Source organism: Pongo abelii, chromosome 6, assembly GCF_028885655.2.
Source record: "Pongo abelii isolate AG06213 chromosome 6, NHGRI_mPonAbe1-v2.0_pri, whole genome shotgun sequence".
Classification (NCBI taxonomy): Eukaryota; Metazoa; Chordata; class Mammalia; order Primates; family Hominidae; genus Pongo; species Pongo abelii.
The window spans coordinates 125487365-125504020 of record NC_071991.2 but is presented as its reverse complement, the minus strand read 5'-3'; the positions used below and the strand labels follow the sequence as shown (position 1 = coordinate 125504020).

General features: G+C 46.0%; 1 protein-coding gene across 1 annotated transcript in view; it reads right to left on the bottom strand.

Annotated features, from left to right (window-relative positions):
- Positions 1–16656, bottom strand: part of SND1 (staphylococcal nuclease and tudor domain containing 1) — a 433869-nt gene that overhangs the window by 44118 nt on the left and 373095 nt on the right.

Sequence of the window (16656 nt, the reverse complement as noted above, 5' to 3'; positions counted from 1 at the left end):
ATTAAGAAAAGTGACTAAATTGAGGCGTCATGCATGAGGCCTGCTCTGGCATCACAGCAGCACACTCACATGCAAACATGCCCACAAATGCCCACAAGGCACACTCAATGTGTAAACATGCACACAACTAACAGAGCTTAAGGAGAAATTCTGCAAAGCATAGTCAGCAAATGTCAGCCTGTCTTTCTCAACAAATTTTCCTGAATTGGAAAAAAAAAAAAAAAGAAAAAAAATCACTGCCAGTTCCAATTCGGAGCCTGGAAATTGAAGCTGTGGTCTCAGGGTCTCCCAGAACTTCTGCCTCTTGCATTCTCTGAAGTCCAGATAAAAATGAGGAAGAAGACAGTCGGGTATGGTGGCTCATGCCTGTAATCCCAGCACTTTGGGAGGCCAAAACGGGCAGATCACGAGGTCAGGAGATCAAGACCAGTCTGGCCAACATGGTGAAACCCCGTCTCTACTAAAAATACAAAAATTAGCCGGGCGTGGTGGTGGGCGCCTGTAGTCCCAGCTACTCGGGAGGCTGAGGCAGGAGAATTGCTTGAACCTGGGAGGCAGAGGTTGCAGTGAGCTGAGATCACACCATCGCACTCTAGCCTGGGCAATAAGAGCGAAATTTCATCTCAAAAAAAAAAAAAAAAAAAAGATGCAGATTCATAAACAATAAGTCATGCAAAACTCATTTCCTTTGTAGGTGCATCACTAGTCTGTAAAACAAGGAGTCTATCTTAAACCTGCTCAGGGACTGAATTATTTTAGCTGGGTCAATGACAGGGCACAAAATGGAAACCACAAACTAAGTTACACCCTTTTCAAAGATCTCTCAATTCTGATTATGTCTTAGTTTGCCACTAATCTGTCTTTAGTATCTCTTTCACAAAAGAGGAGCAGAGCCTTACAAGCAAATAGGATTTAGCCAGAATTCACTAATACTGTTCTGTATTCTATGTGTTTATTTTTAAGATTTCCTTTCATTTACGGTAAGTGGTATTTTTCCATTTAATAAAACTTCCTTTAAAAAAGAGATTTCAGAAAGAACAGAGTGATTTAAAGAAAAATATTAATGAAATAATAGGTGGTACCTGGATTTGGCTAAAGCACAGGCATGGTATAAAAATATCTGAAGTTTGGAAGATCCTGCTGTAAATGGAGCTGGGCAATAGCAGGGAAGGGACCACTGAGTGGCACTTAGGCTGCCTGAGTCCACAGGCAGTCACTGTGGAAAGGTCCACGGGTTGCCTGATCAACAGCCATTTCCACCTTCTCCCTGCTGGCAGGTGCCCATCCTTTTTTCTCGTATGTGACTCAGGAAAATGCTGACTGGTGTAAGTTATTTTTTGTGCCATGGACCCCTCTGGCAATTGAGGGTAGCCTATGGACCCCTTTAAATAATAATCTTTTTACATACATGAAATACATAGGATTGCAAAGGAAACCAATTATAGTGAAAATTATGCAAATATTTATAAAAACCCATCAAAATCAGGATATAAGTATTTTTATAAAAACCCATCAAAATCAGGATATAAGTGTATTTCTTTATCAATACACTAAGAGATCTAACATCAGCTCTAAAAACTACTGTACTTTCAAAGAAGTGGTAAGAGTAAACAATATTCTGAAATTCTACAATTACTGTAATATGATATGAATATATTCTTTATTTCTATTGGTGATGAATAGATAAATTAGTTTTACTTTGATTTGCTGCTTAATTCATATTCAAAGGAAATAGTAAGTCTTAGCAGTTAATACAAATAAAGACACACGCTAGGTGCTGTGGCTCATGCCTGTAATCCCAGCACTTACGGAGGCTGAGGCGGGAAGACTGCTTGAGGATGGAAGTTCTAAACCAGCATGGGAGGCAGGGCACAATGGCTCACGTCTGTAATCCCAGCACTTTGGGAGGTCAAGGCGGGCAGATCACTTGAGGTCAGAAGTTTGTGACTAGCCTGGCCAACATGCTGACACCCCATCTCTACTAAAAATATAAAAATGAGCTGGGCTTGGTGGTGTATGCCTGTAATCCCAGCTACTTGGCAGGCTGAGGGAGGAGAATCACTTGAACCTAGGAGGTGGAGGTTGCAGTGAGCTGAGATCATGCCACTGCACTGTGGCCTGCATGACGGAGTGAGTGAGACTCTGTCTCAAAAAAAAAACAACACAAAAAACCAAAAACAAACAAACCCCCAAAACCCAGCATGGGCAACATAGCAGGATCCCATCTCTACGAAAAATAAAAACAATTAGCCTGGCATGGTGGCACACATCTATAGTCCCAGCTAGGCAGGAGGCTGAGGTGGGAGGATTGCTTTAGCTCAGGAGTTTGAGGCTCCAGTGAGCCATGATTGTGCCACTGCACTTCAGCCTGGGTGATAGAGCAAGACCCTGGCTTCAGGGAGAAAGATTTTCCGTATCCAAATTCATGGCTCCTCCAAATCCCTAGTCTCAGCCAATCATTGGGGTGGAGGAAAAGAGTTCCCTTTCCTGGTTTCACATAGTGGTTTAGGAGTGGACGTGTCATCCAGATCTGGATAATCAGTCGTAGAAGGAAGTCAGCTGAGATGCTTGTGGGGCAAGATTTTTTTTTTTTTTAAACTTTTAAAAAGGCACAAAACAAGAAACTATTGCTTCTCCTGCCTTTGGCGATTGGTGTATGAGCATGCAATGCCTGGAGCTATGGCCATCATCTTGCAGCCAAGAAAGGTACTTGTGGTCATGGGGAGAGAATGGCAGGATAGAAAGAGGGAAAAAACCAAGGTGCCTGATTCTGACCTGGGGACATATCTTAGTTAAACCAACCACCCCTCCCCTGGAGCTGTCCTACTTAGGGACTGACTTTTTATGTGAGATGATAAATCTGATAATTTAAGCTGCTCCTACGTTCTAGTGCTGCAGCATAAAACACATATAGCCTAAAGTGACCCATGAGTCTTTACCATAGTTAATATGTCTTTTTCCACTTCCAGAAAATATTAGATGGCTGAATCCTCCTAATATTTCTGCGTCACAGGGTAGGAGTGGCATGGGTTGCTCTGTGCCCCAAACCCATCCCTGTCCTTTATTCCAGTCTCTCAGGCTCCTCGATGTAGAGCAGAAGAGCTGCCTAATGAGAACTGACAGGATGGAGGCCACAGGGACTGCTGATGACAGGAGACAGCCCTCTTAGCAAAGGATGCCACCCAGAGGGCTGGAGCATGGCTTAGAACTCTATTCTGGGGGCAGCCACTGGGTGGGGTGGGGAGGAGGCACAGCCAGGGTCCATGGAATACTGTTCTGGAAAAGAGGGAACAGGCAGCCCAGCACAGTTGTGAAGTCAAGAAACAGAAAGTTGGCGTTTTCAGGTTCTTAACTGGTTCTGATCCAAATATCTGGCCTGATAACTACTCCAATTCTTTACAAGAGCTCCTTTTGCTTTTTTCTCCCATCAGGTCGTATCTGCCTCTAGTTTCCATGCTATCTATGTGCAAACTTCTCGATTCATAGCCATAAATCTGATACAAAGCTTGGAGAAGGCATCAGACAGACCCTATAATCTCTGCTAATCCTAAAATCGGGAGCTAAACCCAGGACACAAATGGATTTGCAAAAATAAGGATTTTAGAAACTCAAATGGCATTAGCAGGCCTCAGAGACAAATGTACACAACTGAACACGATCCATCAATACAGAAACAGATATAGTATGTTCCTTCTACTCCATATGAACTATCTGGAAAAATAAAGTACTGAATGGGAAAAGGCTGTTACACCTCCAGGGATGAGAGCAAAACCATTTCAAAAATGGCTTAAACTTGAAGATTCTCTTAAATTGTTTAGGAGTAGGAATGAGAAGAGGGATAAAAGGGGTGTGTGTGTGTGTGTGTGTGTGTGTGTTTGTGTGTGTGTGGCGGGGGTGGGGCGGGAGACGGGAGGGGGGAAGAAGATGAGCTCCTTTTTTATTTTAAACACTTTTTGATTATTTTCTTTGTTGTAAAAACAATGAATGATTTCAGCAAGGTAAGAGCAAGGAAGAAAAAATTTTCAAAATAAGTGTGTTGTACAAGTATGGGACCCATACAGGAAATTCTGTGGTAAACAGTTTTCAAGCCACTGGTTTCAGATTTTCTGCTCATCTTACCTATTCCAGGGGACAAAGGTCTCTGGAAATCAGGCAGGGCTGCATTTGCCTACAAAGCCTGATTCTTTAGGAGTCTGCCTGTCCCTTTGTGGACGCGGCCTGAATAAATCTTTCTGTGCTACAAGTCAGGGCTGCAAAGCTCCTTGACCACACCGAGTGGAGAAGTGATAACACACAAACCACAAGTGCCATTGGGTCAAGTGTGGCGACAGGACACTTTAGATAGGAGGTGGGTCTGGAGAAAACTCTCGTTCAGCCAAATGGAAACATTTTCTTGGGTTTTCTTCTCCTCCACATACCCAGATGTGAAAGCAATGAGTCTGAGGTAAAGTCCTTGGCTGGGGCCACATCTTTATTCCCACTCTGCTACCTTCTGTCCCCAGACACAGCCCCTCTCAGGCCCACAACCCTTCTCTCCGCACTATCCCTCTTCTAAAGGCTTCTAAAATAAAATGGAAGAAAAATATTTGTTTGGTTACATTGTCCTATTTAATAGACACTCTAAGTGTTGCAATGTTTATTACGTGTGTATATATATATATACACACATATATATACACACACACACATATATATAAATACATATATAAAGATATATTATCTGAAAAGGGGCAGAAATAAGAATCCTGCTCTTTATCATTCTTTATCAAATTGAGACCAAGAGGTGTTCCTGCCTGATAGGAGACCAGGCCTGTCGGCACCACCATTTATATATTTCAGATATATAAATTTATATATATATATAAATTTATTTTTTGAGACGGAGTCTCCCTCTGTCACCCAGCTAGATGCAGTGGCACAATCTCGGCTCACTGTAGCCTCTGCCTCTGGGGTTCAAGTGATTCTCCCACCTCAGCCTCCCAAGTAGCTGGGATTACAGGTGCATGCCACCACACCTGGCTAATTTTTGTATTTTTAGTAGAAATGGGGTTTTACCATGTTGGCCAAGCTGGTCTCGAACTCCTGACCTCAAGTGATCTGCCTGCCTTGGCCTTATTACATGTATATTATTTGTGATGGACTAAATTCAAAATAATTAGGGCAAACAAGATACAAGGAGGGTTTTAATTTGGCAAAGATGAGGCTGGTATTAAAAAAACCCAGCATCACTGAAATATGAGAGGGGAGAACTGGTGTAACCTCTGAGATGGGCACCTGATTAAACATACTTCAGCCACCCTCTTTGGCTTTTCTCACAAAGAGATGTGGCCTAAGATGGAGCTGTTCAGGGGGGAGAAGACTAAGCCCAGCCTGCCATTCACGTGCCAGTGATGCTGTCTTCTAGGCTCTCGTGTATGCGTGAGCCCTTAGAAAGTTCTTCAATACCCACTTAATTCTTTTCCTTCACAGAAAACAGTACTTAATGAGAATGGTCTTGTTCACCTAAGCAAGTGAGTCAAGGTTATGTGTTTAGAAAACTTGTTAATAACAAATAACATCTTAAAAGAGACAGACTCAGATAGCAGCTGGCAGGAGCCAACTCCTCCAGTGGCATTAAAAACAGGACAGGGTTGGTGGTGGTGCTGACAGGCCTGGTCTCCCATCAGGCAGGAACACCTCTTGGTCTCAATTTGGTAAAGAATTTTACCTTGCAGCTACCAGATGTTCAGGAGCAGAATTCTTATTTCTGCCCCTTTTCAGATAATAGGTGCAAAAGAAAGCTTTAATGGGTTAGGAAATCAAACAGGTTCAGGGTACCATAGCTCTTGCTTGGGGAGAGAACAAAGGACCAGTCTGGCAGGATGGACAGCAGTGCTGAGCAGAGGCTACAGCCTTCGCAGGCATCTGAGAATGACGACATCCCCAGTTTGTTGGCTGGTTGGTCTGTTCATGTTCATCTTCCTCCTTTTCCACTTACTGTCTCTCTTACATACACGGGCACCACCTTGAATGGATCCTGCTGACTGGCTCATGGAGGCTGACTGCCAGAAGCCAGGGCAGGAAGGACAGGGCGCAAGTTGCTCAGTGTATCTGGGATCCCAAGATGGTCTCCTCTTGGGGAGGGATCCCCAGGAGCTCTGTGCCAGATCCAAAGCACCAGTAAGTTGCTGGGCCAGAGAGGCTGTTTTCAGGGGAGGGAGGAGAGTCCCTGTCCATCTCAGACACTGCTCACTCACACAAAGCATCCTTTCAGAGTTGCTGGCTGGCAGGGCTCCTCACGGGGTTTTTTCAGGGTTTGTGCACTGAATACAAATCAAGTAGCCTCACTGGGCTGCCATATAAACTGTCCCTAGTCACCAAGAAAGTGATAGAGAATGAGAGCTCTTCTAGCCAGGCTGCCGGTGTCTAGGCATCATGGTAGGAGACCCCTCAGATCCCCAGCTGGTAGTTGCACAAAGGCTGGGGATTTAGCACCCCCCATCAGAACCAGAGCCATTTCAGTCTGGTGTTCATCAGAGAAATAGTTTAAAGTAGACCAAGATGAAAGGTTCCCCAGAACACCCTGCTTAGCATTCTTGGCTGGTAGTGTGGTAAACATTGAAAGATGGGGATTCATGGCTTGGAGTGGTGTTGGGATAAGGCAGAACACGTTTCAAGGTGGTGATGTTACCCATGGTTAAAAAGAAATAAGCAAACAAATCTACCTGTCAGTTCTAGCCAAATTCACAGCTGTATGAGAGAAACTCAGTATGTAAATGTGAGAGAGTATGTATATGAATAGACCAACTAGCCAACCAACAAACTGGGGACATTCTCATCCTTTCTAAATCTGATAGAGGGGCTGAGAGTTCTCTAGCACGTTTAGATCATGTTCACCTATCCCCAGTTCCTCTAGATATAAAGGTGACTTTCCACTGGAAGCATTTGCAGACAGAGGTGCATCTAAAAACATGGAACAAGAGCAGATTGGAGGCTTGATAGATCTAACTCCTGAAGAAGCTCAAGTCATAAAAAAGGAACGCAGCATCCAGGAACCTGGGTGTTGGCCAATTCACCCATTGGTTGTTTGATGACTCATGGGGAAGCCAGTGGTGTGGGCGCTGGGCTGGTTTCCTGGTGTTGCCAATGCTGTGCTGCCCTCCACCTCTTATTTTTTAAACTGTTATTATTATTATTTTAGAGATGGGGGGCGTCTCATTATATTGCCCAGGCTAATCTCAAACTCCTGGGCTTAAGCGATCCTCCATCCTCGACCTCCTGTAGTGCTAGGATTATAGACAGGAGCCCCTGCACCTGGCCCTCCTCCACTCTTAAGGTAAAGTGCTTGTCCTTTTGCTCAAAGATGGGAAGGGGTGGGATGAAGAGTACCAGCTACAGAGAGACAAAGTTCAAGCCCACATTTCCATCATGGGTCCCTTAATTCTCTCCCTGGAACTCCTTAGATGAGACAAATGAACTTGCCAAGGAACTCACGTTACTAGGCCAGTACTGAGTGGACTACTAGAACAGGAAAATCCTAACCATAGCTCAAGCTGGAGGCATACAATTGAAAACAATTAGCAAACTGTGCAAGGCGGCTTGATGGCCATAGATGCTGATGTCTAAAGAAAATGAACAACAGATCAAGAAAGCTGGTAGAGAGGAGGCAGTGCCAATGTGGCACCACTCTACCAACCAAGGGATTAGAACGGCTTGGAGGCCATGGAAGAGACACAAGAAGAAACCCCAGAAAAGGACATAATAGGTTTCAAGCTAAATTGAATAGATTAAAAACATGGAGAAAGTTCCAAGCTGAGTAAAAATCTTTAATTTAGTCAGAAATTCCGTACGATAAGTATAAAAAGTATGTTCCCATTTTGTTCCCACTTTACAGATGCTAAAATTTTCTCTGGAGCACAGAGTTGCTCAGTTAAGGGGTTCTAGAATATTCCCAGGAGAAAGGTCTTAAACCATGTCACTTTAAAAAAAAAAAAAAAAAAAAAAAGATAGGACCTTGCTTTGTTTGATGACCAGAGTTGGAGTGAGTGGTGCGATCTCAGGTCACTGCAACCTCCTCCTCCCAGGCTCAAGCGATTCCCCCACCTTGGCCTCCCAAAGTGCTGGGATTACAAGCATAAGCACTACACCTGGATTTTTTTTTTTTTTTAATTTCTGTGACACACCCCATGTTTCAAGGAAACAAAATCACAACATGAAGAAATATCTTCCATCCAGGCAAAAGGAAAAGAAAGTCACTGACAAAGCTGGAGAAGAACCCAGGTAGCCTGGGCTCCCAGGCAGACTCAACACACAGCTGTTTGCTGTCTCCCCGAGTGTTTTTAAATTAAGGGTTCGTTGATGGAATTCTTCTTCAGTCAAGCAAAATTTGGGGACTGACAGGTAATAGAGATGAGAACCCTAGACAGAGGGGACCAGAAGCTCTGGGCTCCTCTCCTTGCCCAGCAGGTACCCGCTGACTGTGCTATAGCTCCGGCACTCAGTGGGATATTTATAGCTGCCTTTAAATTTACCCAGCTCTCCATAAAGCGAGGTAATGGGGCGCCCTTTACTGCTGCTAGTGGTGATTGTCCTAACATTCTTTAATTAGCAGAAAGCGTTGGCACAGCCACTTTCAAAGTATTTGATCTTACTGTCCTGGTGTTCCCTATTTCAGGCTCAACAGCCCCCACTCCCTTTGGAGAAAATGCACTTTAGCCAATTTGAAAATGACAGGCTTATGTGTACATGAGCACAGATAATGTGTATTTGTGCACCTATGCTCACTCCTCACATATTCACAATTGCCAAGAACCCGTGAGCCTTTATGATACCTCCATAAAACTCTCCTTCATAAATCTGTCAGCAAGGGGCTAGGAATTCTAAAAACTGAGAACTGGAGACACCTTAAGGTCACTAGGATTCTCCTTCATTTTTCCAGTATTAAAACAAAAAATCAGGCTAGCAATTTCTCACCTGCTTCTTCAAAGAATGTAAGTAGAGTAGGGTAGGGCTAGGGCTATCGATAAAATTAGGAAGGCCTGAGCTCTTACCCACGTGGGACATCGAAAACAGTCCTCATCTCTCTGAAATAATGAACTCACTGCTATGGTCTAAGTATTGGAAACAAGATGCAGGGGCCTCTGCTCCTGTGGGGATGCACAATAGACAGCCCATAAACAAGGCAATTTCAGATAATGGAAAATAAAATGAGAAAAATGAAGCTGGGTGATATGACTGTGATGAGGGGGGCTACTCTGGACAGGATAGCCACCTGAAGATGTGGGGGAACATTTTAGGTTGTGGGGAGAATAAAGGCCTTAATGGGGAGAACCATGTAAGAGTATTCCAGGAAAAGAAATTCAGGGTAGCTGAAGTGCAGGGAATGAGGAGGAAGACGATAAAACCTGAGGGCAGAGGTGCAGGCAGGGATGAAGGCTTAGGGCATGTGGGCCATGGGAAGCAGTATGGTTGTTATTCAAACTATGAGAGGAAGACACTGGGGCATTTTAAGCAAATCAATAACATAATCTGATCTACTGTCACAAAGATCACTTTGGTTGCTATGGAGAAGAGACTGTAGAGGGCAAGTGTAAAAATCTATGTCTTGAATAGATTAATTTCTTAGTTTTGAATAAATGTTCTGTGGTTATGTAAGATATTAACTCACATAAGAGAACGCTGGGTGAAGCACATATGGGAACTCAGTACTATTTTTGACCTGTCTATAAGTCTAAAATTACCTCAAAAAAAAAAAAAGAAAAGAAAAGAAAAAAAAAAACCCAACCCAGTAACTGTTAAAAACAAATAATGAAAAACATCTCATACCTTAAATGGAGAACTGAAAGTTATAAATTAGGTGCAATAATAAGGGCAGGTATCTAGAAGAAAAGAATCCCCTCAATAACTGACTTTGAACAAGACAGCCTCTTCTATACCGGTTTCCATATTAGAAAATAATAGATGCTACGACCATTACTATTTGCTGAGATTGTGATTTCCTTTACTTGCTTCTAGTTTAACAATAGCATGAAATAAGTTATTAATCCCACTTTACACGTGAAGAATCTGGGGCTTAAACAACTAACCTATATATAGGCGGTATGTAAGAGGCAGAACTGGGGTTTAAACTCAGGTCTGACTCCAGAGATGCTTTGCATCCACCAGTACACCATAATGCCCACTAGCATCCACACACACAGACACGCACATGCTCTTATGTGGCAAATTTTGTATTAGTCCATTTGGGAAAAAGTATTGTTTTGGATTTTCTCCAACCAAAATCTGAATAATTTTAAGCATACACTGTGTGTCTGTGAAGAGGCTAATTGTAAGCGTAGGCATGGATTAATGATCATATTTATGTTTCAGATACCTGAAAAGCCACTCTATTCATAGCTCTCAGTTCCACATCTGTACCTGCTGGCCCTGATCTGGAGGTATCCCTTAATCTCCAACGAACATGAAGCTCAACATTTCTAAGACTTAGATACAGTGGAGCCAAATTTGGTGGCAATGGCAGGAGGTACTTTTGGTGTTACTACTGGTAAATGCTTAAGTGTTCCAATATCTTTGGGATAAAATCTAGAGACGATGTAAAGAGAAAGTGAGAGAATCATTAAGAATGGAATCAGAAAGAAACAAAATAAGAGACAGATTTCTCCTGAGTGTGTCTTGTCAGCCTGTCCCCTTCTCTTGGCTCATGTGATGTTTCCTGATTGAGAGACTCTCTCCCTTCCCAGTGGGAAGACCCAAGAGCCACACAGCTCCTGCTTGGCTCCCCTACCCTTCACAGGCACAGGTATAGGGAAGAGTCACCTGCTGGTTGTCAGATGCATTGTCCCTTTCCCCTTCACGTTAAATGGCATATCACAGCATCACAGTGGTTGAGTTTGGGCTCTGTACTGAGACTGAAACCTGGCTCTATCACTGTAATGGGCTGAATGAGCCCCTAGAAAAATAGGGGTACATCCTCATTCCCAGAACCCTGTGATGGTTAACCTATTTGAAAATGATGTCTGCAAAGACCCATTTAAATTAAGGATTCTGAGATAAGGAGATCATCCTGGATTATCCAGGTAGGCCCTAAATCCAATGACAGGTGTCCTTATAAGTCACAAAGAGGAGAGAGACAGACAGAAGAGGAGAAGGCAATGTGGCCATGGAGGCAGAGACTGAAGTGATACAGCTATAAATCAAGAAAGGCTGACAGCCACCAGAAGCTGGCAGGGGCAAGAGGCAAGGAATGATTCTCCCCTAGGGCCACTGGAGGGAGTGTAGCCCTGCCAGATTTTGAACTTTCAGCCTCCAGAACTGTGAGAGAATATATTTCTGCTTTAAATCACCAACTATGTGGTGATTTGTTATGGCAGCCTCAAGAAACAAATTTAATCACTCATTAGTAGTCAGTTCTGTGATCCTGAGAACACTTCTTAAATTCATCTGCAAAATGGGGAAATCTGATGGTACCCATCTCACAGAGCTGTTGTGAGGAGTAAATATGTGTAACTTAACACAGTACCAAGTACCTATCAACGCTGCAGTAAATGTTGCTATTAAAACCATTATTACTGCTATACACAGGCAATTAAAGAGGAAAAGCCACAAGGGCCTGGAATGGGCCAGTGTACCTACAGAAGTGCATTTTCAGGGCTCCTGGCTGAACCTCTCTTTTCAATTTGAACATGTAAGTGACTGTGGCTAGACCACGTGCAAACTATTCCAAAAGAGGAGGCAGAGTGCTAGCTGGGAGGTTTTCCCCATCACTCGAGCCTGACAGCCTACAAAGAAACTGTAAGCCCTAGAAACTTAGTCTTAGAGAAGAGGGAAAGGCCTCTCCATTCTCTCTCTTTACCGTTTGTACTAAGCACTGTGTCTTTTCTTAGCCAAGGTTTTTAAAAATTGCTCTTGATGGGACCTGGAGGGAGAATGCTTTTTTATCCTTTATTGTCCACTCCCTTCTGACTTCCTTAAAGAGCTGAGTCCTTGGGGGAAAAGAACAGTGGATTCTAAGCACACTCAGAAGAGTGGGTAACTCTAGAACAGCTGTCTTGCCTTGAATCATCAGGCTCCAGGAATAAAATCCATTCCCTTTATTACTGTGGGTAGTAATGGCACAGCCAGCCTCACTATGGGATCACAGGCAAGAAAAATAACCTTCCCTTTGCAATTCTGATTTTACTTATTAAACAGAAAATTCATGGCTAGTTGTCCCTGATAGGTGTTTGCACACGTGGGTGGAACTAAGACAGACAGACACACACACACACACACAATGTGTTCATTATCTTGGAAAGAAGGCAGTGACTATTTCCATGTAGACCATTCCTACTTTTTATTATTACTGATTCACCAATTGATATCTTTCTTTCCCTTTGTGGAGGGCAATTTCCATACTACTTTTTTCTTTCTAGTTTCCCAAATTCCTTTTATGTCTTTGCTTCTGTTCTGTTCCTGCCACTGATGGACCTACCCTTAAAAGAGGCCCCAAAGCCTATTTGGTGGCAAAACGATACCCAGCTCACTCCTGGAACACCCTATGAGGCATTATGGACATCTAGTGGCTGCTCAGGATAATGCCTCAGGGATGCATATCAGGTCAGGGAGTCGTCTAGCCCTGGGCTTTACTAAGGAACCCAATTATCCTGGCTGGGTGGGAGAGTCCTGGGTCCTCTAGATGACCATTTCTGTCATTTTCTATTGGGGACCCAAAGTCACTAGGAAGTGCAGACTGGTGCTATTGAAGAGTCTTCTTTATCCCAATCCAGCAAAGTATAGTCGCACTGGCATACAAGCCCACATTAGACAGGCATTTGGAAATATCTTCAAGACCCAGGTTTAAATGCCAATTAGCCATACATTGTCACTTTGACTGAGGAACTGAGGTCAGAAAGGACAGACTCTGATACTAATCAGTCATGTAGCTTTAGGTAAGTCACTGTGCCTCTCTGAGCTTCATCAGTGACATCTGTAAAGTGAGAGGTTAAATCCAGATAATCTCCAAGGTCCATTTTAGTTTAACATTCTGTGATCTATGTGTCTTTTTAGTAGCTGGGAAAACACAGTCCGATTTGCTCTGTTCCGGCACTATGGATCTCTAGATTAAATGAAGAAAGCATTCTCACTTAACTTTGTGGCCCATTTCCAAGACTTGGCTACAATTCCAAAGGATCAACCTTCACAGAGCTACATATCTGAGATGGGGGAGGAATCATGGACTAAGAGAGCGGTAAGAAACTTTCTAATCCATTTCCTTGATTTTATAAATGGAAAAACTGATATTTAGAGCTATCTTAAGATTTGTCACATGTCTAATCAGTGGCAGAAAGGGGACTACAACTCAGGTATCCCAATCTTAGCACAGAGCTCATTCTATAATACCAGGCTGCTGACACAGGCCCTGCCCAATCACTGCTGGCTTTTTTAGCTCTCTCTGGCGTTATCACAGCAGTCTCCCTGTGTGAAACTGCAAGTGAAAACAATCTGAATCCAGTGTCTCTTCCTCTTAGGGTTTAAGTAGCCTTCTTCCCTTCTTATTCTTTGGTGGCACCATTCCAAATCCAAGAAACAGTCAGAGCCACGGGCCGTGAGGAGCAAGATGCCATAGCTAGATAGTACTTGGGTTACCAAAATGAGAGGCTGCAATCCCACCTTCAGCTCAGAAGGGCTGTGTGCAACGACGGCCCCACAGTCTCCTCTGTAGTCCAGTTAGTAGGTTTAATGGTGCTTTCCTGGCCCAGCTGGCTTACAGGGGGCAAAGCAGCCTGATTCAGAGCTCGACAGAGCTGGGCATAGTCACCTTCATGGATGGCAGTCACAAATACTTACTGAGAGACAACCTCATTACTAAGTACTGGTCTGACTCAAGTCGGCCCCCACTTTCATCTACCTTTATAGTGCGGGGCAGCAGCTTTCATTCGTGGAGCCTGGAGCTGAAGAGACAGGGTTTGAGTTTGCCTACAGTAGCAGGGAACCAGCCCAGGCAGAGCCCCTGTTGCCTGAGGAGGGAGGGATAGTCATACTTAATCATTGCCATCCAGACCCTGGCCAAGGGTCTCCTCAGGCAACAGACGACTCTACTAGGTTGGTGCCAGCTATAAAGGAGCAGAACCTCTCACCAGAAAGCCTGAGTGCCCAGATGGAACTAAACCCTAGTATCAGGGTTTGACTTACCTCCACGTCTCCCTCATTCTTTTTCTTGATGAGAGTTCATTTTCTCAGCCCGTCTCCTACCCTTCATCTTACTTCTCTGACACATCCTTCACTGAACTTTCCTACAGTCTCTCTCTCCTCCCCCCTCCACTTGCCTCCACCATTTATGCTATGCAGAGTAGACACAGCGGACATTCTTGTCAGTGATGAAAACATCGGACTCAGGGTTTGAAGGCTGGATGGAAAGGCTGGCTCTGTTACTTTCTAGTGTGTGACCTTGGGCAAGTTATTTGCCTGCCTGAGCTAAGTGCCTTCATCTGTGAAATGGAGACAAGTGTGGCAATTACTTTCACTGGGTAAATGAAGATTAAACGAGAACAGATCTAAGTTCTTGGTATGGTGGATGGTACATAGTAGATAAGCATCCCAGTAAATGACTATTGAAGTGGATGAATGAAACCTGAGGTCTCATCCCACTAGAATACTTTGGGGAATCACTTCCACACCCAAGTTTCTTAACATTTGAGACATGCTGAGGCTCAAATCCACTATCACTTACTAGTGACCCTAGGCAACATGTTTGACTCATATAAAATGAATAATAGGGTTGCAGTGGAATACAGAGTAAGGGTTCAATAAATAGAAACTATCAAGGTTATTATTTGACAGCAAATGATAACAGAAAGGTCTTGGTAAAGAATGGGACTCCAACTTGCCTACAAAGGAACCGTTTCCAGGACTTCAAGTATTCCATGGTCTATTTAAAGAGGTTCAGGTTACTGGGCAAAAGACAATACTCAGAAATGGGTGTGGCAGAAACCAGAGAGCTGAGAAATCTGGGACCTCCTCGTTCTTAAGCAACAGCCCACGCGCAGGTGATGAGGGTTTATCAAGCGAGCCTGCCAGAAATCACACGGGGAGAGGGGTGGGGGATGAGAAGTCTGGAGGCAGCTCTTGAAGGGAAGGGATATTAAACCATGCTATATTCTACTGGACCGGCTTCCCAGGGCTCAACTACAGATTGCCCCACCCACAGTCGGCAGAGGAAGGGGCAGTCTTTTTTCAGGGGGGTGGGAAAAAGCTGACCTAGTCCTGTTCTCCTACACCAGTCTGTCAAATGCCTTAGGGTCTCCTACCAGAAATAGGAGCAAGAATTCCACCCCCACTCCCAATCGCTACCCCTGGCTGCTACGCAGTTCTTCTGAGTCCTAGCCAAGGAAGGGCTGGCGAGCTCACAGGGCAGGGGGCTCAGCCGCCCGCCTCCCTTCCCCCAGTTCTCTGGGGGCAGCGGGGAGCAAGGGGCGACTCCGGCCAGCGAAGACTGAGAAGCCGCGGCTGCAGCTCCATGAATGAACGGGCTGTGTCGTGGGTTCCGGGAGTTCACCTCAATCCTTCCTGCCGGCCTCTGTGCTGTCCCAGGTTGTCATTCCCCAGCTCATTGCACTTGGTCATTCCTGCCACTGTTTCCCGCCCCCGCAACCCTCATTAAGGAAACTCATTTAAAGCCCCAGTGAGAACACAGGAGGGGTGCGGCAAAGCGAAGGAGGGGCCGGCGGCAGTGCAGCAGCGAAGCCCCGGCTCTCGGTCCTGGGAGCCTCGTGGCCCCCGCCGCCGTCCCCCGAGTCCCCACCACGCAGTTCCGAACTCCGAGCGCGAGTCCGCGGCCCGGGCGGCGCCCCGTCAGCAGTCAGCGGGGGTGAGGATGACGCGGGCCGGGCGAGAGGCAGGCCAAATGCAGCAGCCCCGCAGCGGGCCGCCGGGCCCCTGAGCCCCACTCTTCAGAGCCAGGGGGCCCCGGGTGCGGGCCGGAGGGCGGGGGCCGGCGCGGGCTCTCCCGCCGCAGCCCCGCGCTGCTCCAGCCTATCAGCGGCCACCCAACTGCTCCCTCCGACCGGCCCAAAATAGCTGCGAATGCCTGCGACTTGCGCGCGGCCCCTCACTTGACGCTCACTCCGGCTCGCTCGCCCGCTCGCCCTGGCCCCGCTCCGCTCGTCTAGAGGGGGCGGGGAGGAAGCAGCCCGGGGAGGGGGGAGGGGGGAGGGGGAGAGAGGAAGAGAGGAGGAAGGAAGCAGGAAGGAAGAAGACCGGCGGCCGGAGGCGCGGGGCTGCGCGGCGCCGGCCGGCGCGGCGCTGGAAGGCGCCGGCGTTAACCCCGCGAGGCAGGCGGCGGAGGGGGAGCGGCGCTAATACATAAGAGCACTGCATCACGCTAATCTTCTCCCAGAACAGTATGCGTCAGCAGTACATTCACGTTCTGACTGAAGGACAAAAGGATGAGAGAGCAGTCTGCGTGGCTGCCGCCTGCAACACCGCGAGCCCGGCGCGAGGAGGAGACGGTGGGCGCCGCGCGCAGGGGCCCCGCTGCTGCCGCCGCCGCCGCCGCCGCTAGCCAGCGGGGACTATGTTCCCGGGCTCCGGAGCGTTTCCCGCAGCCGCGACCCCCGCTGCTCACGCTGCTGCAGCAGTCCGCTGGCGGCGCGGCCACTGAGGGCGCCGGGAGCCGAAGCCGCGAACTCGCTCCCTCCGCAC